Genomic DNA, 22,365 nt, shown 5'->3' with positions numbered 1-22,365 from the left:
CCTCAGAGCTCTTACAATCCTGGCCTGGAACCTTCTGTGTAAGGGTCACAACTCACTCTCACTATGCCTCAGTTGTGCCATCAGTGGTAGGAAGGTGCGAACACCAGCTCTTTCACACTGCCCCAGGATATGGTAAAGATAAAGGAAATGACGTAAATCAATAGGATCTGCTCTTTCCAAGATACGAAGCTATATGAATAGGCCGGTGTGCATCAAAGAAACAAGATACACCTCAACCAAAAGTTTTGCCAGCACAAAGATGACTGCATCAGCCAAGAGTCCAGTGGCTTGATATGGGGGCATAGATGGTACAAGCCACTATATTCTCAAGATTTTGGTTTTCTTTGAGATCAGAATGCGGTTGCCTTCCAAATCCTGCCAGCCACCCTCTGAGGGAGGGCCCCAGCTTGGTCACCCTGGTGGGGGGTAGGAGAAAGGGCAGGGCCATACTGCACTGACTGGCAGCCCAAGGGGCAAGCTTAAATTCTAAAGCCTACCCTCTAGCCAACGTTTCCCACAAAGACCACCCTACCCCCATTTAATTAAAAAACACCCTACTCTCTGCAGAGTCCCAGAGGCACCTCTTTTTGTGAAATCCCTGACATTCCTGTAGGCTCTGGGGCAGGGAGTGACCCCTCACCCCTGGGTAGAATCTAATAAGAACTTCCCAGTAGAGGTACTAGGCACCCAGGTGGCAGAAGAGGGGTCTAAAATATATGTACTTCTTCCTGCTCTCTGACCAATCACCTGTACCCTTTGCTCTTTAAACTCAGGCAGCAGGAAATTCTACTGATAGATTTGTAAATCATTAGTGGAATAGAAAATGAGAAGGTGGCATCCTGCGTTATAATCCCCACATCACCACTTACTACATGTGTAATTTAGGACAAGTAACTCATTTCTTTGAGGCTCGGTTTACCCATCTGTTAAATGGGATAATAGCAGTACTTGCCTCATAGGGTCATTGTGAGGATTACCTGAGATGATGCCTGTAGGAACTCCAGCATACCATCTGTGTTTCCTATGGTTATTATATTACTTCTAAAGTCAGAATTAAGGACCTCAAGGCTAGGCATGGTGGCTTATGCCTGTAATCCCAGCACTTTGGGAAGCCGAGGTGGGGGTGGATCACCTGAGGTCAGGAGTTCGAGACCAGCCTGGCCAATATGGCAAAATCCTGTCTCTACTAAAAATACAAAAATTAGCTAGGTGTGGTGGTGGGTGCCGTAATCCCAGCTACTTAGGAGGCTGAGGCAGGAGAATCATTTGAACCTGGGAGGCAGAGGTTGCATTGAGCCAAGATCTCACCATTGTACTCCAAGCTGGGTGACCGAGCAAGACTCTGTCTCAAAAAAAAAAAAAAAAAAGAAAGAAAAAGAGAATTAAGGACCCCAAGTAATCCATCCATTCTCCCTAATCTATTTAGGAAGACTCATTTTCTGTTGGCCAATTAATTGGATGCACTTAAGCACCTAGTATGTATTAGCTACCACATACTAGCGGGCTCGGGAATGAAACTTAATTTTCCTCCAAGAATGGAGAATTCAAGCTGTGAGAGAAACTAAGATACGTGAAGTTCTTAAGGAACATGTAAACAGTAAACTGCAATCCTGACAGTCAATGCCGTTCTAATTCAGAGAATGGGGACAGCAGGACAGTCTGGAAGGGCCAGATAAGGCCTCAGAGGGGAGGCAGCACCAAGGCGGGCCCTCACAAGGCAAGATGAGTTCACAGCAGAAGAGGAGAGGGAGACAGAACTGGGGGCAAGGGTGGGTGAGAGGGAAGGGAGACCCATGTGAGCATGGGCAATTTGGGAGCCCAGGTGGGTCTGGACCTGGTGCATGGTCTGGGGGCTAAGCCACAGACCACCCTTCTTGTATCTTTCCTACTCTCAGGGATCTCTAGGAGTAACATGCCATGGAGTCTTTTAGTCACTTGTTCCACTAATAATTATCCTTCCTATGAGAACTTTTGTCACTAATACATTTTTATGGCATGTAAGAGGGAGGAGCTGCTATCAGATAAGCTTTGAGTCAATCTAGACCATTGCAAAAAAAGCGACATAGAGTGGCAACCATTGACTTCAGCCACCCTGCATCTAGCCCCCTTTGTCCTCGACGAGAACTCTGATCATTTCTGGGGAAACACCCCTTCATTGCTTTCAGTCCATGAAGTTTTGGGGATGCGAATGACTCCACACCCACGGCAAGGATGGGCACAATACCCACATTGGTTCTATGAGATTGAGCCTGAGATTCTAGCTAGAACTAGAAAGGGAAGCACCTGTTCTTGTACGGCGCTGTGCTAGTAGGATGTCAGCTGGGAGCTGCTGCAGTCCTCTGGCCATTGCAATGGGCAGGTCTTCCTGGAAACATAAGGACACAGGGGAGGCAAAGCCAAGAAATGGAAAGACAGATTCACGATGCCATCATCTAGGCCCCTGGATCTTACTATACCAAAACCTTGCTTTTTCAGGCACATGAGTTAAAAAAAAAAATCCTCTTTTTGCCTAAGTCTCTTCAAACTGGGTTTCAGTCCATGGTTACTAAATGAATTCTGACTTATTCAAGCAATTACTTTGTTCCTACCAGAATTTTGTTGGTTGCTTCTTAGCATGGGTATTTGTAGTCCATAGCCCAGGGGCAGATTGCCTCCAGGATAACAGTTTGTGTGTGGAAGTGATAGTGGCATCTATCCATATCCCTAAATGGATATAGGTACATGTGATATGCGGAGGCATTAGAGGGGAGACCAAGGCTGCAAAATCTGTTTCTCCTCTTTGTCTCTGAAGTCTGCGTACAGAGCAATTTCCCCCAAACCCCTGATTTTATTCCTCTTGTTTTCAACCAGAGAAAGGAGTTCCTGGATCTGTTAAGTATATTTTACAGGGCTCTAAGAAATCAGGAAGAGATGGGAAAGGGAGGTGTTGGGGAAAAAGAGGCTCTGCATGTCCCATTTTTGTTTTTTTCCTTTTTGCCAACAACAAAGAATCAGCTGGCATCCTTTTATTTTCTATTTCATGCAGTGCTTTTTAAAATGAAGCATTAAGTCTACTGTAATGGGATTTGTCTAATGATTTCCTGGTAAACGTCTTCTTGGATCTCAGCAAAGATAATTCACTTAGTAGGAACCACTTCCTGCTTCCCCACTGAGAACTAGACCTACCCCGTTCTTGCTGGGAGTAAATTGACTTTGAATGAGAGAAGGCAGTACAGGAATATTTCACTCTAGCATTCGTCACATAGACTCAAGCTTCAACAGACCCAGATCAGGGAGGAGAAAAGGAAGGGGTGGGTGAGGGAGAACGTTCATGCTGAGCACAAGCATGAAGTCAAGCAGAAAGTCTGTAGCAATCTGAGCCCTTTGCAGAAACAGATGCACTCACCTCTTTGCCTTGGCTCTGGGGTGCTTTCTTTCTGGGGCAGTGACAGCTTCTGCAATGTCCACACTGTTCTACCAGGACGGCTGCAGGCAGGCTGCTGCAGGAGGAAGGGAGTTCCCATTCACCATCAGAAGGGAGTGTCCTCCCAGAAAAGGAGGCGATGCCCTGATTCCCCTGGAGCGAAGGCTGTTGGATCCACTTGTCCTCTCTCTCCCGCTCCCTTTCTGGTATGAATGGAGCTCAGAGGAACCCCATGAGAAGAGCTGAGTGAAACCACACACCATACCCACCCTGCTAGTAGGTTGGCCTCCCAGCCTTGGGGATCCTAGAGAGGAAGGTAGCGGAGTGGGTCATGAGGCACTTGGGTCCCTACAAGTGCAGCTGACACTGGTATGCCCACAGAAAGGCCAAGGACAAGCACTGTGTATTTATTTCTCCCCCTCTCATGTGATCTTATTTTTGGACTGGACACAAAAGCTATTTGGGGGCTGGACAGCTGCCAGGTGAAAGGACAATGATCTCATCCGAGTTCTCTCCATTCCTCTCTGTGCACTAGTCCCTGTTACCTTTCCCAATATGAGGCAGAAGGGAGTGGGTTTTGCTCCGAGCCTTACTTTCAGTACATCCAAGCAATGTGTCCAACTTAACATTTTTCTTCAATTCTGCTACCCTTTGAGGTTTCTCAGAGGATCAGTGTAATGAAGGAAGTCCTTACTTTTATGTCTGATGCAGGTGTTTCTGAGTCTGGTGGTCGTGTTGTACAGTCATCATACACACTATTTTAGATGCAAAGATCTTCTAATCAACACCAGGATGGGAGCCCCCACCCTGGAAGGCAGGTGTGGGCAACGCCACAGAGCTAGGCTCTCAATGTGTTGATTCTGCCTTCTGCCCTGGCTGTTTCTGCCTCTGGCTCCTAGGCTTGTAAAACTTGCGACATTGAAACAGCTCGATTTTTCGCCTCTGATCCTTCCTCTTCAGACGTGAATGGAAAGTTTTGAAAATGTCATGCCTGGCAAGATGCCAATTCAATATCATCCTCTTCACCATTATCACTGTTATTTGCTAGGATCTTTCTTGCTGAATGTCCTTAATTTGCAGAGTACTTCTGCATTCTCGCATTTAATCCTTACAACACCCCTGCCAGGTGGGTAAGATCGCTCCTATTTGATATCCAGGGAAGCTGAGGTTTGGAAAGGCTCCTCACCTAACCTTTGGAGAGGGTAGAGTGGGATGGGAACTCCCCACTGTCTGAGCTCTTGGCCACTTTGCCCTACTGTCTCCTGAAGATGTGAATTGTTGACATTTCACTGTTGTTTTCACTTCATAGGAGGGAAAACAAAACCCTTGGGCTTGATTCAGACCCACAACTTCAATCCTTGATTTCTGTCCCAAATCCAGTTATTGAAGGGGTGAGAAAATGAGGTTTTCATCTGTTTACAGTCCCAGGCCCTGATTCTAGGTACAGGACGGAGTCTCTGGCCACCATGCTCGTTGGAGCCATTTTCCTGTGAATAATTCACCACGCAAACACACACACCAGAAAGGACTGGGCTGGGTGGCCCAGGCTGGGTTCCCACCGTATCCAAGCTGGACTGCACTTTCCACTACCCTGAGAAAGAGACAGAGAGATTGAGCCAACAGCTTGTCCAACACTGCCCTCTGCAGGTCACTAGGTTGCATTACCCCAGATGGAGGTCTTCAAGGCTTTCCAAAGAGGCGGGCCACACCAAGGATTATTTTTAGAGAATCAGTTTCCAGGTTCTCCATTTCTGCAGCTACTCTTTCCTAAACCTGGTTTGCCTGAGCACGTGTGTGTGTTCATAATCCTTCCCCAACTGTATGAAAGGAAACCATACCTGTCACTTTTCACAAATCTTACTAAGGTGACATTGCCCCAAGTATAAAAATCTCAAAGTCCCCAAACTAGGAACTTCCTTTAATACTTTAATTCAGCCTCTTTTAATGATTAATTAGGTATTTTTTAATTTAACCACTTTGCTTTTCCTTCCTTGAATATTGAGGGACAGAACTGTGGAAGCAAATCAAAGAGAATATTAGAAATAATAACAGATTAAGGCCGGGCGTGGTGGCTCACACCTGTAATCCCAGCACTTTGGGAGGCCGAGGCGGGCGGATCACGAGGTCATGAGATCGAGACCATCCTGGCTAACATGATAAAACCCCATCTCTACTAAAAAAAAATACAAAAAATTAGCTGGGCGTGGTGGCGGGTGCCTGTAGTCCCAGCTACTTGGGAGGCTGAGGCAGGAGAATGGCATGAACCCAGGAGACAGAGCTTGCAATGAGCTGAGATCATGCCACTGCACTCCAGCCTGGGCGACAGAGCAAAACTCAGTCTAAAAAAAAAAAAAAAAAAGAAATAACAGATTAATAGGTACACTTAAAGAATGATGTCACAGTTTAAATTTTTTTTTTTTTTTTTTTTTTTTTTTTTTAATTTTAGACAGAGTCTTGCTCTGTTGCCCAGGCTGGAGTGCAATAGTGCAATGTTGGCTCACTGCAGCCTCTGCCTCCCAGGTTCAAGAGATTCTCCTGCCTCAGCCTCCCGGGTAGCTGGGATTACAGGCACCTGCCACCATGCCCAGCTAATTTTTGTATTTTTAGTAGAGATGGGGTTTCTACTAAATCATGTTGGCCAGGCTGGTCTCAAACTCCTGACCTCAGGTGATCCACCCACCTTGGCCTCCCAAAGTGCTGGGATTACAGGCATGAGCCACCGCACCCGGCCCACAGTTAATTTTTGAATTCCAACTTTACAATATATTAGAAATTTAGCTCTTGAAACCATATAAACTTAATGATGAAAATTAACATAAATGTTTAAATGTGGGTATTTGTAACATTGTTTTTCAAAATTGTTTTAGAAGGTACAAGAAGTTTAGAAGGTACAATTGTTTAGAAGGTACAATTTGTGAAGTCTGCTGTACCGTTGGGCTGGCTATTGCTGACTGATAATAGGATGCCATGTATCCATCCATTCATCCAGCCATTCCTCAGATACCCATTGAGAACCTACTGTGTGCGAGGCCTTGTTTTAGGCGCTAGAAATAAAAATAGTGAGCAAAAAATGGCATGTTTCATGGCAAATTCTTAGTGATGTCCTCCTCTAGGAAGATGAGAGAGGGAAACAGATTATGGATACACTTTTAATAATTAATCCAACAAATGTAAGAATTCAACACTGATAAGCACTAAGTGTTCTGTGCAGGAAACGTGTGAGGGGAAAGAAAAGGCACACACAGTACTTTTGGATCCCATGTAAATAGCAATGCAGATATAATAAGCAAATGATAGAATAAGTAAATTGCAGTGGGAAGGGAAGAAGGATATATATATATATATTTATACTCACCAGACTATGGAGGATTCATCACCAGGCCAGGAGGCAATAGCCTGGGCTCCAGAGGCAGCCACTTGTCTGTGCACAGACGAGGAGAGGCCTGTGAAGCTTCGCACAGTCTGGGACCCTAGCTCTTGTGTAACGAGTTGTTTGGCATGAGGCCCAGTCACGAGGGCCCTTCGCAACTGGGCTCAAGCAACACAAAAACGTCAACTTGTTTTTGTGATCGCGTGTTGTTTTTCAATAACTAACGTATAGGAGTAGATGGAAATGGAGATTTCTCCGAAACAGTGCTGGATGAATGCCGCAAGGGACTCACACAACCTGTTCCGGGACTTAGTGACCATTGTTTGTGTCCACGTTCAGTTGAATTCAAATTTAATATTTTTTTTCCTCCACACCAAGGAGGGATATTCGGTAATTAGAGAATGAATAATGGAGATTAACAATGTATAATGAGGATTGACCTAGTTGATGGGGGAGGCATCCGGGAAGATAGCCCTGGAGGAAAAAAATCCAAACCAAAAATAAGGTATCCAAGAATCTCTATGAAAAAACTGTGAAGACCCAGGGAAAAAAGGTCACCATAACATGAGAGGATCAGGGAGAAGTAGGATCAACCTTTTTAGAGTTAGTTGGGGTTTTGTTTGTTTGTTTTGTTTGAGATGGAGTCTTACTTTGTCACCCAGGCTGGAGTGCAGTGGTGCGATCTCGGCTCACTGCAACCTCTGCCTCCTGGGTTCAAGCAATTCTCCTGCCTCAGCCTCCCCGGTAGCTGGGATTACAGGCCTGGCACACAGTAGGTGCTCAATAGGCATTTGAGGAATTGGTGGATAAATGGATGGATAGATGACTGGGTTTACAGGTGCCACCATGCCCAGCTCATTTTTTTGTATTTTTAATAGAGACGGGGTTTCTCTATGTTGGTCAGGCTGGCCTCGAACTCCTGACCTCAAATGATCCGCTGGCCTCAGCCTCCTAAAGTGCTGGGATTACAGGCATTAGCCACTGTGCCCAGCCTAGAGTTAGTTGTTTTCATAAAGGGCCTTTGCCCTTAGTCAACTTCAACCCGTATTATAAATCAGTGGTTCTCAATCAGGAGTGTTTTTTCTCCCCGGGGATATTTAGCAGTTTCTGCAGACATTGTTAGTTGTTGCATCTGGGGTTGTTCTAGTGGCATCTAGTGAGTAGAGGTCAGGGATGTTGGTAAACTTTCTACAATGCTCAGGACAGCTCCCCATAACAAAGAATTATCTGGCCCCAACAGTCCATAGTGCTGAGGTTGAAAAATCCTATTATAAATGGGGGCGGGGCAGGCCTGACAAGCGTCTATAGTGGATGTGGATTCAGTTGTTGATTCATTCACGCATTCAGCAAATACTTACTGAGTGCCCACTATGTTTGAAACACCATTCTGGGCATAGTTGAAGCCCAGCAGTCACCCATTAACCAAAAATTACTACCTCAAATAGCTGGCCTGGTTGTGTTTCTTTGTTACCCAGCTTAAAATTTTTACCATTAGAATGGTGGCAAAGCTGGTCTTATTGCCTGCAGAAAGAAGACGTTGAAATGCTTGGATAGTATTTGCAAGGTTGGTCACTGAAGAATTGTTTGCAATTGTGGAAACAACCTAAGGGTCAACAGAACGGTTGCCTAACTGTGATACAGTGGTACTATGGCATACTAAGCTGCCAATAAAAAACAAAGTCAACTCTCTTTTTTTTTTTTTTTTTTTGAGATGGAGTCTCTCTCTGTCACCCAGGCTGGAGTGCAGTGGCACGATCTTGGCTCACTGCAAGCTCCACCTCCCGGGTTCAATTGATTCTCCTGCCTCAGCCTCCGGAGTAGCTGGGACTACAGGTGCCTGCCACCACGCCTGTCTAATTTTTTTTTTTATTTTTAGTGGAGATGGGGTTTCACCGTGTTAGCCAGGATGGTCTTGATCTCCTGACCTTGTGATCTGCCTGCCTCGGCCTCCCAAAGTGCTGGGATTCCAGGCATGAGCCACCACGCCTGGCCAAGAAAGGCAAATCTCTTTGTAGTAACATGGAAAACAACCATGGATATATTATCAACTGGAATTTTTTTCAGAATTGCAGGTAGAATATGATTGATGCAATGTGTGTTTTTTTAAATTGGTGTGTGTGTGTGTGTGTGTGTGTGTGTTTGTGTTTGCATGTGCATGCAGTTGCTGGAGAAATTCTCACCAAATTCTTTTAAAAAAAAAAAAAAACCACAAGCAAACAAACAAAAAACGGAGTCTCGCTCTGTCGCCCAGGCTGGAGTGCTGTGGCGTGATCTCGGCTCACTGCAAGCTCCGCCTCCCAGGTTCACGCCATTCTCCTGCCTCAGCCTCCTGAGTAGCTGGGATTACAGGCACCCGCCACCACGCCTGGCTAATTTTTTGTATTTTTAGTAGAGATGGGGTTTCACCGTGTTAGCCAGGATGGTCTTGATCTCCTGACCTTGTGATCCACCTGCCTTGGCCTCCTAAAGTGCTAGGATTACAGGTGTGAGCCACCATGCCTGGCCCTCACCAAATTCTTAATAATGTCTACCTCTAGAGAGTGAGAAACAAAAACAAAACCTGTAATGTGTTCATTGGTAGTAGCTCTCTACCTAATTCCACCCTTTCACACTGATCAGCTTCTTCCTGGTTCATCTCCGTTCTTATCAGTAGTCAAGTCAGTCACCAACTTCTGGAGATCCTTCAACTTGTAGGATATATCCAGTAAATATCCAATATTTACTATGAAATCCATGTCCCTTTAAAACTTGCCTCTAGCCAATCTTCATAAGCTCTTCTTGGGAGCTGCTTTCTCTGCCTCAGCCACAATTCCTATGCCCATCTCCCTGGGACATAAGCCAGTGAACTCACCAGGACTGTATTATACCATATTCTTTCAAAACAGGCTCACCTCTGTGCCTGGAAAACAGCCCATCTTTTTTTCTATGTGTATTAATAGAAAAAAGGGTGACACGACTGTGATCATAAATAATCCCCACATCTCAGTGGCTTAAAATAACAAAGGCTCATTTCTCACTCACAGATGGGCATGTCTGTCCATTTGCAGGTGGGTTGGGAAGCTCCATTCTGTATCATCCTCACTCAAGGAACTGGACTGAAGGATTTCTGCTTTTGAGAAGAAAAAAAAAAAGAAGATATGTTTACTAATACACTAGTAATTATTTCTATTCATATTTTATTGGCCAAAGCGAGTCATATGGGTATACAACATAAAATGAGGTGCAGAATTTCAATCCTATTATTTGCTTGGAAAGTAGAGAGTCATATTTGGAGAACATGAGTTCTATAATTGTTGGATGTAGTAGTCCATGTCCACTAAGTCGAGTTTGCTAATCATGTTTAAATAATCTATATTCTTACTCATGTATCTGTTCACATCTTTCAGTTTTGTCAATCTTAGTTTTATATTTTTGAAGCTATATTATGTGTACAAGTTTTATAATCATTGTACTTTCTCATGAATTAAACTTTTTATCATTATGATAATGCTTTTTGCCTTAAAGTCTACTTTGTCTAATATTAATATAGATAACATTAATATATTTTTGTTAATATTTATATTTTTCCACTCTTTAATTTCAACATTATAATACAAATGTCTTAGGTATGTTTCTTATAAACAGTATGCAGATTTTTATCCAATTCAATCTTTGATTTTAATTGAACTATTTTATTTACATTTAGTGTAATTACTGATATATTTGAATTTAAATATAGCGTGTTATTGTTTTCAATTGTCCCACGTGCTCTCTGTTCTCTTTATCCTCACTTTTTGCCTGCTTTTGGAAAATATTGTTTTTGCTTCCATTGTTTTGGAAGTTGCATATCTTTTTAGTAGTCTTTTAGAGGTTATCCTATAGATCACAGTATGCGTCTCTGAGTTAGCAAAGGCTAATAGTATTAATTGGTACTTTCATTTCTTCCTCTAAATACAAGGACCTCAGAACGTTTCAATTCATTTACTTCTTCTCCTGATTTGTATGCACTTTTAATATATTTTAATTTTTTAAATCTTCAGCAGTGTGTTATATTGTTTCATACGGTATAATTCATTTAGATTTCCTCAAATAGACCTTCATGCTGGACCACATTTCTTTCTGCATCTGTATAACCTATTATTCTTAATCATCTTCCTTCTGCTTAAAGAACATCCTTTAGTATTTGATGCTAGCAAAGAATCCCGAAAATGTCTTAATTGCACTTTTATTAATGAAGGCTATTTTCACTGGACATAGAATTCTAAAGTTGACAGTTATTTTATTTCAGCACTTCAAAGACATTTAAATTCCACTAATTTCTAGTTTCCATTGTTTCTATCAAGAGGTAAGCTAACAGTCTCTTACATTTTTTCAAGTAATGACAGCCGCTTGTAACTTGTTTTTTCCTTTGTCTTCATCTATCTTATTGTGATACACCTAGGTGGGGCTTTTAAAAATTTCTCCTGCTTGCAGCTCCCAGGGTTTCTGAGATTTGTGGCTTGTTGTCTTTAATCAATTTTGGGAATTTTTCAACTATTTTCTCTTCAAATATTGGTGCTGCACCATTCTCTTTCTCTTCTCCTTCTGAAATTTTAATTCTCATTTTATCTCCATATCTCTTCCTCTCTGTAGCATTGCTATCCTTTTGTCTCTCCATGTTTCATCCTGATGTTTTCTTCTAATCTACTTTCCAGTTCATCAATTTTCCCTACAGCTGTGTATAATTTTTTTGTTAAACCAAGTAAAGAGCATCCACTGAGCTCTTTGCTTTCGTTAGTACATTTTTAAATTCTAAATTTCTCATTGGTTATTTTTTAAATCTTTTTCACCCTGTTTTAAAGTTTTCAGTCCTCTGCCAAATTTGTTGATATTGTCTTTTATCTCCTTATGTAGTAAGGATAATATGTAGTAAACATAATTAATTTAAAGTATGTATCTGATAAATCCATTAACTGGAGTTCTGTGGGATTGTTTCTACTGTAGTTGTTTCTATTGGATCTCGTGTTTTCTTATTTCTTTATGTGCCTGGTTATTCTCTTGTGTGCTAAAATTATATATGAAAAGTTGTTGGTTGAAGTAATGTAAAACTTACTGTGTTATATTCCTCCTGAGAGTACAGTCATCCCTCAGTATCCACAGCAGGATTTGTTCCAGGACCTACTGCAGATAACAAAATCCATGTAGCTTTCATTCCCACAGTCAGCCCTGTGGAATCCATGGATATAAAATGTTGGCCCTCCATATATAAGTGAATTTGGCATCCTGCAACTACTGTCTTCTATATTTATGTTTGGTTGCAGATGCAGAATTCACCAAAGCCTAATCCAGAGCAAGGCCCTAACTCTCTTCAATTCTATGAAGGCTAAGAGAGCCAAGGAAGCTGTAGAAGAAAAACTGCAGACCAGCAGGGGTTGGTTTATGAAGTTCAAGGAAATAAACCATTTCCATAACATAAAAGTATAAGATGAAGCAGCAAGTGCTGATGTAGAAGCTGCAGCAAGTTACCCAGAAGATCGAGCTGAGATCATGGATGGCGGTGGTTACACTAAACAACAGAGTTCCAGTGTAGACAAAACAGCCTTCTATTGGAATAAGATGCCATCTAGGACTTTCATAGCTAGAGAAGAGTGGGCTGACTATATTTATTTTTAAAATCCATGTATGGGCCGGGTGCGGTGGCTCATGCCTGTAATCCCAGCACTTTGGGAGGCTGAGGCGGGCGGGTCACCTGAGGTCAGGGGTTCGGGACCAGCCTGATCAACATGGTGAAACCCTGTCTCTACTAAAACTACAAAAATTAGCCAGTGTGGTGGCAGGCACCTGTAATCCCAGCTACTCAGGAGGCTGAGTCAGGAGAATTGCTTGGACCTGGGAGGCGGAGGTTGCAGTAAGCCAAGATCGTGCCATTGCACTCCAGCCTGGGTGACAAGAGTGAAATTCTGTCAAAAAACAAACAAACAGGCCAGGAGCAGTGGCTCAAGCCTGTAATCCCAGCACTTTGGGAGGCCAAGACGGGCGGATCACGAGGTCAGGAGATCGAGACCATCCTGGCTAACACGGTGAAACCCTGTCTCTACTAAAAAATACGAAAAACTAGCAGGGCGAGGTGGCGGGCGCCTGTAGTCCCAGCTACTCGGGAGGCTGAGGCAGGAGAATGGCGTAAACCTGGGAGGCGGAGCTTGCAATGAGCTGAGATCCGGCCACTGCACTCCAGCCTGGGCGACAGAGCGAGACTCCGTCTCCAAAAACAAACAAACAAACAAACAAACAAAAAAACCATGTAAGAATGAGCCATACAGTTCAAACCCATGTTGTTCAAAGGTCGACTGTATTTATATTTGCTTTTGCAAGGTACCTGGGGAGGCAAAGACCTGGGATCACCTTTATCCAATTTGAAGAATTAAGCTAATTGGATCTCAGCTGAGGCCCTACAAAATCTCATCTACTTCTATCCAAGTCATCCAGTCTTTTCTCTTTTTAAAATTTTTTTGGAGATGGGGTCTCACTTTGCTGCCCAGGCTTGACAACATAGGTCCAGTGGCACAAACATAGGTCACTGCAGCCTTGAACTCTTGGGCTCAAGGGATCTCCCCAAGTAGGTGGGGCTACAAGCACATGCCACCATGCTACCACATTGGGCTAATTTTTTCATTCAGTCTCAAGATGAAGACTTTCAGGGTCCTAGCCTGCCATGGGGGGTTGTATGTCTGCCCTCTCCTTTGGTGAGCACTGGATTCCAACTTGTGTTCATGTGGCCACGCAAAGCTGCCCAGGTTCTGCTTAGTCTCTTCAGTTCTTCTTTTTTTTTTTAATCGAGAGGGAGTCTCGCTCTGCACTCTGTCGCCCAGGCTGGAGTGCAGTGGCATCATCTCGCCTCACTGCAACCTCTGCCTCCTGGGATCCTGGGCGATTCTCCTGCCTCAGCCTACCGAGTAGTTGAGATTATAGGCACCGACCACCACACCTGGCTAATTTTTTTTTTTTTTTTTTGTATTTTAGTAGAGATGGGGTTTCACCATGTTGGTCAGGCTGGTCAGGCTGGTCTCAAACTCCTAACCTCAAATGATCCGCCTGCCTTGGTCTCCCAATGTGCTGGGATTACAGGTGTGAGCCGCCATGCCTGACCATCTCTCCAGTTCTTAGTTGTCATTCCCAGAAGCAGCAAATGTCCCAAGGGGAAAAGAGGCCCACTTATTGGGCTTGCCTCCTTGAATACCCATCTTTCTCCAGATCTTCGTTGGTGATTCTTCATTATCTTTTTAACTCTGATGTTTTCAAGCAGATCTTATTTTTATTTTTTCCCACTTTTCTAATTGTTCTCAGCAGGACAGTAGGTCTGAATTTAGTCTGCCATTACCAGATGGTAGAAAATAGACAGGTATGCTTCATTTTATTGCAGTTTGCTTTACTACACTTTGCAGATATTATCTTTTTTTACAAATTGGAGGTTCGTGGTAGCCCCGCATTGAGGAAGTCTTTAGGTGCCATTTTTCCAACATCATGTACTCACTTTTTGTTTCTGGATCATATTTTGGTAATTCTCACAATATCTCGAACTTTTTCATTATTATTATATTTGTTACAGTAAACTGTGATCAGTGATCTTTGACATTACTCTTGTAATCATTCTGGGGTGCCATATACTGTGCTCATATAAGATGGCGAAGTTAATTGCTAAATGTTGTGTGTTCTGACTTCTCCACCAATCAGCCATTCCCCATCTTTCACATTCTTTTCAGGCCTCCTTATTCCCTGAGACACAGCAATATTGAAATTAGGCTAATCAATAACCCTACAATGTCCTCTAAGTGTTCAAGTGAAAGCAAGGGTGGCACATCCCACACTTTAAATCGAAAGTTAGAAATGATTAAGCTCAGTGAGGAATGCATGAGGAAAAGCCAAGACAGGCCAAAATAGAGGCCTCTTGTGCCAAACAGGTAGCCAAGTTGTGAATGGAAAGGAAAAGTTCTTGAAGGAAATTAAAAGCGCTACTCCAGTGAACGAGCAAATGATATGAGAGTAAAACAGCCTTATTGCTGATATGCAGAAAGTTGGAGTGGTCTGGATAAAAGATCAAAGCAGTAACAACCTTCCCTTAAGTTAAAGCCTAATCCAGAGCAAGGCCCTAACTCTCTTCAATTCTATGAAGGCTGAGAGAGGTAAGGAAGCTACAGAAGAAAAATTAGAAGCTAGCAGAGGTTGGTTCATGAAATTTAAGGACATAAGCCATTTCCACAACATAAAGTGCAAGGTGAAGCAGCAAGCACTCATGTAGAAGCTGCAGCAAGTTGTCCAGAAGATCTAGCTAAGATTATGGATGGTGGTGGCTACACTAAACAACAGAATTTCAATGTTCAATCTATCGGAGTAAGATGCCATCTAACACTTTTATAGCTCAAGAGGAGAAAGCAATGCCTGACTTCAATGCTTCAAAGGATAGGCTGACTGTTTTATTAGGGGCTAATGCAACTGGTGGCTTTAAGTTGAAGCCAGTTGCTCATTTTCCATACAGAAAATTTAAGGACGCTTACAAATTATGCTAAACCCAGGCCAGGCACAGTGGCTCATGCCTGTAATCCCAGCACTTTGGGAGGTCGAGGCAGGCAGATCACTTGAGCTCAGGAATTTGAGACCGGCCTGGGCAACAGGGTGAAACCCCATCTCTACAAAAAAATACAAAAACTAGCCAGGTGTGGTGAAGTGTGCCTGTAGTCCCAGCTACTCAGGAGGCTGAGGCAGGAGAATTGCCTGAGCCTGGGAGGCCGAGGTTGCAGTGAGTCAAGATCACACCATTGCACTCCAGCCTGGGTGACAGGAGTGAAACCCTGTCTCAAAACAAAGAATTGTGCTAAATCTATTCTGCCTGTGCTCTGTAAATGAAATAACAAAGCCTGAATGACAGCACATCTGTTTGTGGCATGTTTACTGAATATTTTAAGCCCACTGTTGAGACTTACTCCTCCAGGAAAAAAAAGGGATTCCTTTCAAAATATTACTTCTTATTGGCAAATGCATCTAGTCACTCAAAAGCTCTGACAGAGATGTATAAGGAGAGTAATATTTTCATGCTTGTTAACACAGCATCCATTCTGTAGTCCATGGATCAAGAAGTCATTTCCTTTGGGAGGCCGAGACAGGCGGATCACGAGGTCAGGAGATCGAGACCATCCTGGCTAACACGGAGAAACCCCGTCTCTACTAAAAAAAAAAGACAAAAAACTAGCCGGGCGAGGTGGTGGGCACCTGTAGTCCCAGCTACTCGGGAGGCTGAGGCAGGAGAATGGCGTAAACCCGGGAGGCGGAGCTTGCAGTGAGCTGAGATCCGGCCACTGCACTCCAGCCTGGGCGACAGAGCGAGACTCCGTCTCAAAAAAAAAAAAAAAAAAAAAAAAAAAGAAGTCGTCATTTCAACTTTCAAGTCCTATTACTTAAGAAATGCATTTTTGAAGGCTATATAGTTGTTACGGATAGTGATTTCTCTGATAGATCTGGGCAAAATCCATTGAAAACCCTCTGGAAAGAATTTACCATTTTAGATGCCCTTAAGAACATTCATGATTCATGGGAGGAGGTCAGAATATCAACATTAGTGGGAGTTTGGAAGAAGTTGATTCTAACCCTCACGGATGACTTAGAGGAGTTCAAGACTTCACTAGAGGAAGTCACTGCAAATGTGCTGGAAACAGAAAGAAAACTAGAATTAGAAGTGGAGCCTGAAGATGTGCCTGAATTGTTTCAATCTTGTAATGGCTAATATTGAGTGTTCACTGACTGGATTGAAGGATGCAAAGTATTGTTCCTGGGTGTGTCTGTGTGAGCTTCCCTAGTTTTGAGGTTTGGGGACATGGACTGGTTTCCTTGCTCCTCAGCTTGCAGATGGCCTATTGTGGCACTTCACCTTGTGATCGCATGATCAATACTCCTTAGCAAACTCCCTTTCATTTATACATTTATCCTATAAGTTCTGCCTCTCTAGAGAAAGCTAATACAAATTTCATGATAAAACTTGAATGAAAGAGGGGCTGCTTCTTACGGATGAGCAAAGAAAGTGATTTCTTGAGATGGACTCTACTCCTGGTAAAGATGCTGTGAACATTGTTGAAATGACAACAAAGGATTTAGAATATTCCATAAACTTAGTTAATAAAGAAGAAGCAGCATTTGAGAGGATTGACTCCACTTTTGAAAGAAGTTCTGCTGTCATTAAATGCTATCAAAAATGGCACAGAGAAATATTTTGTGAAAGGAAGAGTCCATTGACATGGCAAGCTTCATTACTGTCATATTTTAATAACTTGCCACAGCTATCTCAAACTTCAGCAACCACCAGTCTGATCAGTCAGTAACCATCAACATCAAGGCAAGACCTTCCACCAGGAAAAAGATTATAACTCACTGAAGGCTCAGATAATTAGCATTATTTTAGCAGTACTTTTAATTGAGGTATGTACATTTTTAGACATAATGCTGTTGCAGTCTTACTAGACTACAGTATAGTGTCAACAAAACTTTCATATGCACTGGGAACCAAAAATTTGTAATGATTCACTTTGTTGCAATACTTGCGTTACTGTGGCAGTCTGGAACTAAACTCACAATATCTCCAAGGTACACCTGCAAATGGAGGCAGTGGGCCGGGTATACATGCATATACATGCCTTATGTGAGGGGTGGGCACTGAGGTTAAATAGAAAGCATGAGCCCATTTTTGCCTTGTGGTAATAAGGGCCTCATGTTGCTAAATTTTTCCATTTTTTTCAAAAGAAGTAGGAAAGGAAATGCAGGCTTTTAAAATGTGAAATCCCAATTTTCAATTGTTGGTTCAAAAAAAATTTAACTCTCAACTAGCCAAATAAAATGCCTCAACTAGCCAAATAAAATGCCTCTGGGGTCCATACCCAGCTACCCTATAGGATACTAGTTTAAAATATCTGGACTATAGTCTATGTTGATGGGAGAAGTGGGGTGAAAGTTGGCATTCCCTTGCCATTAACTTCTAGCCTCCCAGTAGTCCAGGCTGCTTTGAATAAACACCAGATCATCATACAAAACATATTTATTTATTTATGAGTTGGGGGTCTTGCTGTATTGCTCAGGCTGGAGTGCAATGGCACAATCATGCACTTAGCAGTTCACTAAGGCCATGAACTGCTGTGCTTAAGTGATCCTCTCACCTCAGCCTCCTGAGTAGCTGGGACTACAGGTGTATGCCACCACACAAGGCTAATTTTAATTTGTTTTTGAGAGACAGAGTCTTGCTGTGTTGCCCAGGCTGGTCTTAAACTCCTGGCCTCAAGCAATCTTCCCACCTTGGCCTCTTCAAAGTACTAGGATTATAGGAGTGAGCCACTATGCTTGATTAAAACACAGTTTTTAAACCAATTTATGTCTTTACTGAAATCTCTTAAAAACGCCAAAGGGTGGAGTTTGGGTTCCATCCATAACACCAACATTTCTGAAGAATCCTCTTCTCTTGTCTCTTTCTCAAGTCCTCCTCATGACCTCTGTATTAGTCCATTCTCACACTGCTATGAAGAACTGACTGAGACTGTGTAATTTATAAAGGAAAGAGGTTTTGATTGACTCACAGTTCCACAGGGGTGGGAAGCCCTCAGGAAACTTTACAGTCATGGAGGAAGGGGAAGCAACCACATCCTTCTTTACATGGTGGCAGGAAGGAGAAGTGCCAAGCAAAGGGGAAAAGATTTTCATAAACCCATCAGGTCTCATGAGAACTCACTCGCTATCACAAGAACAGCATGGGGGTGTGTGGAGGAAAAGTTAAATCTTAAATTTGAACTCAATTGAACGTGGACACAAACAATGGTCACCAAGTCCTGGAACAGGTTGCATGAGCCCCTTGAGACATTCTTCCAGAAGGTTTCGGAGAAATCTGTTCCTGTACGTTAGTTATTGAAAAACAACAAACAATTACAAAAACAAGTTGACCTTTTTGTGTTCCTTGAGTCCAGTCATGAAGGGACCTCGTGACTGGGCCTCATGCCAAGTAACTCATTACAAAAAGAGCTAGGGTCCCAGACCATGCTGAAGCTTCATGAGACCTCTCCTCATCTGTTCATGGATGAGTGGCCGACTCCGGAGCCCAGGCTGTTGCTTCTGGTCTGGTGATGAATCCTCCATCGTCTGGTGAGTGTGTGTGTATATATATAGTCTATGTTGATGGGAGAAGTGGGGCGAAAGTTGGCATCCCCTTGCCATTAACTTCTAGCCTCCCAGTAGTCCAGGCTCTCTCTTTCTCTCTCTCTCTCTCTCTCTATCTATGTATATCTTCTCCCTTCTCCCCTTCTCATTGCAATTTGATTATATCATTTGCTTATTATATCTGCATTGCCATTTACATGGAATAAAGGTTGCTTACCCTTAAAGGTATTGTGTGTGTGTCTTTTCTTTTCCCTTTGCGCATCTCCCTCACAGAACAGGGTAACTGCCCCCATGATTCAATTGCCTACCACTACGTCCTTTCCACAACACGTGGGGATTATGAGAACTACAATTCAAGATGAGATTTGGGTGGGGACACAGCCAAACCATATCAACAGCCCAGCCGCTACTTCAGTCCTCCTTAATTTATCTCTTGAATTCTCCCAAACCCAGCTCATCCCTGGCTCATTTCTCTTATTCTCTCTCTTGCCCTCTGATCCATTCTGCTTTCCTTAGTAGGTAACTCCCTGCCTTCTCTTAGGTAGACCCATCAACCCATCCTACCCATGGTACAATTCAGAATTCTTTCTCACATTTTCCCTTATTATGCACAAGAAATACTCCAGGGCCAGGTGCAATGGCTCACGCCTGTAATCCCAGCATTTTGAAGGCTAAGGCAGGAGGATCACTTGAGCCCAAGAATTCAAGGCTGTAGTTAGTTATGATGGCGCCACTGCACTCCAGCCTAGGCGACACAACAAGACACTATCTCAATTAAAAAAAAAAGAAAGAAAGAAAAAAGAAAGAAAAGAAAAAAAAGAAAAAGGAAAAAGAAATACTCCAGAACTTGGCTAGTGAAGACAAATTCCTCCTTCACAGGAAGGAAGTCGGGGCAGGGGGAAAAGATGCTGTAAATACTCTAAAATATGTATTTTTTCCTGTTCCATCAGCTATGCCATCTGGGATGGGGTGACGTCTGGATGAGATGTCATTTTAAAGGACATTTCTGGGACACGCTGGCATCAAGGCAAGTTTTCAAGGTGGCTGTCATTTCCTTGTCACTTACCTTCTATGGACAGGACAGAGTCTCCACCCAAACCACCACCCTCCCACAAAAGCGGGAAGGAGAAGGCAGAAGGGAGAGAAATCAGACTTTTCCTGATTTGTCTAATAATAGAAAGTTGGCAGAGCACGTCACAGAATAGAAAGTATTTGATAAAAATAGCATCTGTTCAGCTTGGGACTCGAGCCGGAGCTGCATGGAAATGTAATTTATTCCTTCCTCGAGTATTCCCATTCGAGTATCACAATTCTGGCTTTCTCATTAATGAGAGAAGTTGAAAACGTTGCTTCCTGTGACCAAAATGGCTTTCTTTCCCAAGGGCTGATGGCGGAGGCGGCGACGGCGCAGCTGAGCGGGCGGCCAGCAGGGGGCGCGGCCCCGCCATCCTCACACCCATCCGGGACACGGAGGGGCAGGGCCCCCCCTTACACAGCCTGCGAGGGGCGACCCGGGAGAAGGTTTTCCAAACAAGCGGTTTTGCTGACTCTCGGGGCCTAAGAATAACCACTGTATAGTATCATGACGCCGGCGGCTTCAGTAAAAGTCCGGGTAGACAGAGGCTTCCCTGTCGCTCAAGGAGCTCCCAGGGCTTTCTAGGCTTCCCGTTCTCCTCCTGTTTCCCAGGACTCAACGGAGTGCCCCCTGCAGGTCAGGACGGGAACCGACACCTGGCCTTTGTCAAAACGCATTCCAGCGCCCTGTGAATTACTGTCCTCATGCCTGTCACCTCTCCATCTCCAGCTCCTCCCAGCCCTGGCTCCTTAGAGTCCTGCTCTGGGCAAAGTGGCCTTAACAGGAAAGCTGAGCCAAACTAATAATAGTTTGGGTATTGATCAGGCAGCCCCTTTAAATCACCCAGTGTTTTGTTTAATTGCAGAAAAATACACATAACATAAACTTCTCCATTTTAAATGTACGGTTAGTTTAGTGGTGTTAAGTTCATTCACATTCTTATGCAACTATCCCCACCATCCGTTTCCGGTTCTCTTTTCATCCTCCTAGGTTTAAACTCCACACTTAACTATACAGTAACTTCCCATTCCCCTTCCCCCAGACCTGGCAGCCACCACTCTGCTTTCTGCCTCTGAATTTGACTAGGTACCTCCTATATATGGGATCATACTGTATTTGTCCTTCTGTGGTGGCTCGCTTCACTTAGCATAGTGTCCTCAAGGTTCACCCATGTTGTAGTGTGTGTCAGAATTGCCTTCCTTTTAGGGGTGAATAATACTGTACGTATATGCCACATTTTATTTGTCCATTCATCTGTCAATGGACACCAGGATTGCTTTCACCTTTTTGGCCATTGTGAATAACACTGCAATGAGCATGGGTGTCCTTTTCGAGATCGTTTTGACCTGTTTGTATTTTAACAGGACACTTTAGGAAGGTAATCCCAACAGAATAGTTCAAGGTCTGAGGAAAGCTGATGGGAACTATTTTAGGAAGAAGCAGATTAATGTCCTTTGCATCAAACCATATCACCTACATAGGGGGCTGCCCCAGGATATATGTTCTGATATCATGCATTTTGTATTTCCTCACTTAAAAGGATAAGAAGTGGTGCCCAGTGGAGGGAAAATGTTTCTGACTGTAAACAGCTTCCAAGCCACTTGGCTCTGGGAATCTTTGATAGCTGTAGATTGTCAGGCAGTGATAGTGGGAAGCCAGAGAGTGATGCAGATATGAGCAGGCTTTGGTGTCAGACCCAGCAAACATGTCTCCCGACATGAGCTTCAAATGTCTTCGCGAGCAGACTCTTCGGGGTCCTTGCTGATTCAGCTTCTATCCGCCCCCCTATGCTTTCCTGTGCCTTCAGCTCTTAATTTTTCCCCCATCACCATTGCAATATGCTCAAGTAGTTAACAAAGCAAATTAATACAGAGAAAGCACAACCCTCCCTTAAGCCCTGCCTCCCTTCAGTTCCCATCCTTCCTCTCTCTCTCCTGCTGTAGCCTATCTTCTTGAAGGAATCATCTTCACTTGCCACTTCCACATCCATACTCCCATTCACTCTTGAACCCGGTGCTCTCCTGGCACTGGATTCTGAAGGTTTCTGATGTGACATCTTGGTTCAAGCTTCTGATGGGAACTCAGCCCCCTGTTCAAGTCAAAAGCACTGCATCCTAAGAAGTCTTCGCACCTTGCTTCAGAGGCAGTTCCTAGAATACCAGGAGATATATGTATATATATATTCTTCCTCATCAAGAGAAGGCCTAACAAGAACTTTTGTAAATCATCTTTCCTGGCAATGGAGTATAGGGGTTAGAGGACCAACTATATCATCATCCACAGTTTGATATGAGCCCCAGCCCTGCCAGTTGCTAGCTGGGTGACTTTGGGCAAGTTACTTAAGTTCTCTGTGCCTTCTTACCCTGCCTCTAACAT

The 22,365-nt window shown here is 43.5% G+C and overlaps 2 protein-coding genes across 8 annotated transcripts in view; one reads left to right on the top strand and one right to left on the bottom strand.

Moving 5' to 3' along the window:
• Window positions 1-6,847, bottom strand: part of LOC105466960 (fibroblast growth factor 1) — a 111,933-nt gene extending 105,086 nt beyond the window's left edge. For 2 of the 6 annotated variants that reach the window (XM_011716187.3, XM_011716185.3), the window contains exon 1: window positions 3,386-3,937. The gene's annotated coding sequence lies outside the window, so the exon portion shown is untranslated. Of the gene's footprint in view, window positions 1-3,385; window positions 3,938-6,758 lie in introns of those variants that run through there. The other 4 variants (XM_071097782.1, XM_071097783.1, XM_011716184.3 and 1 more) reach the window with 3 other exon arrangements.
• LOC105466962 (Rho GTPase activating protein 26) overlaps window positions 1-22,365 on the top strand; it is a 907,509-nt gene that overhangs the window by 367,823 nt on the left and 517,321 nt on the right. The window lies entirely within an intron of this gene.

Source organism: Macaca nemestrina, chromosome 6 (assembly GCF_043159975.1).
Source record: "Macaca nemestrina isolate mMacNem1 chromosome 6, mMacNem.hap1, whole genome shotgun sequence".
Classification (NCBI taxonomy): Eukaryota; Metazoa; Chordata; class Mammalia; order Primates; family Cercopithecidae; genus Macaca; species Macaca nemestrina.
Note: the sequence above shows the minus strand (reverse complement) of the source record. Positions and strands in the feature narration are given on the sequence as shown.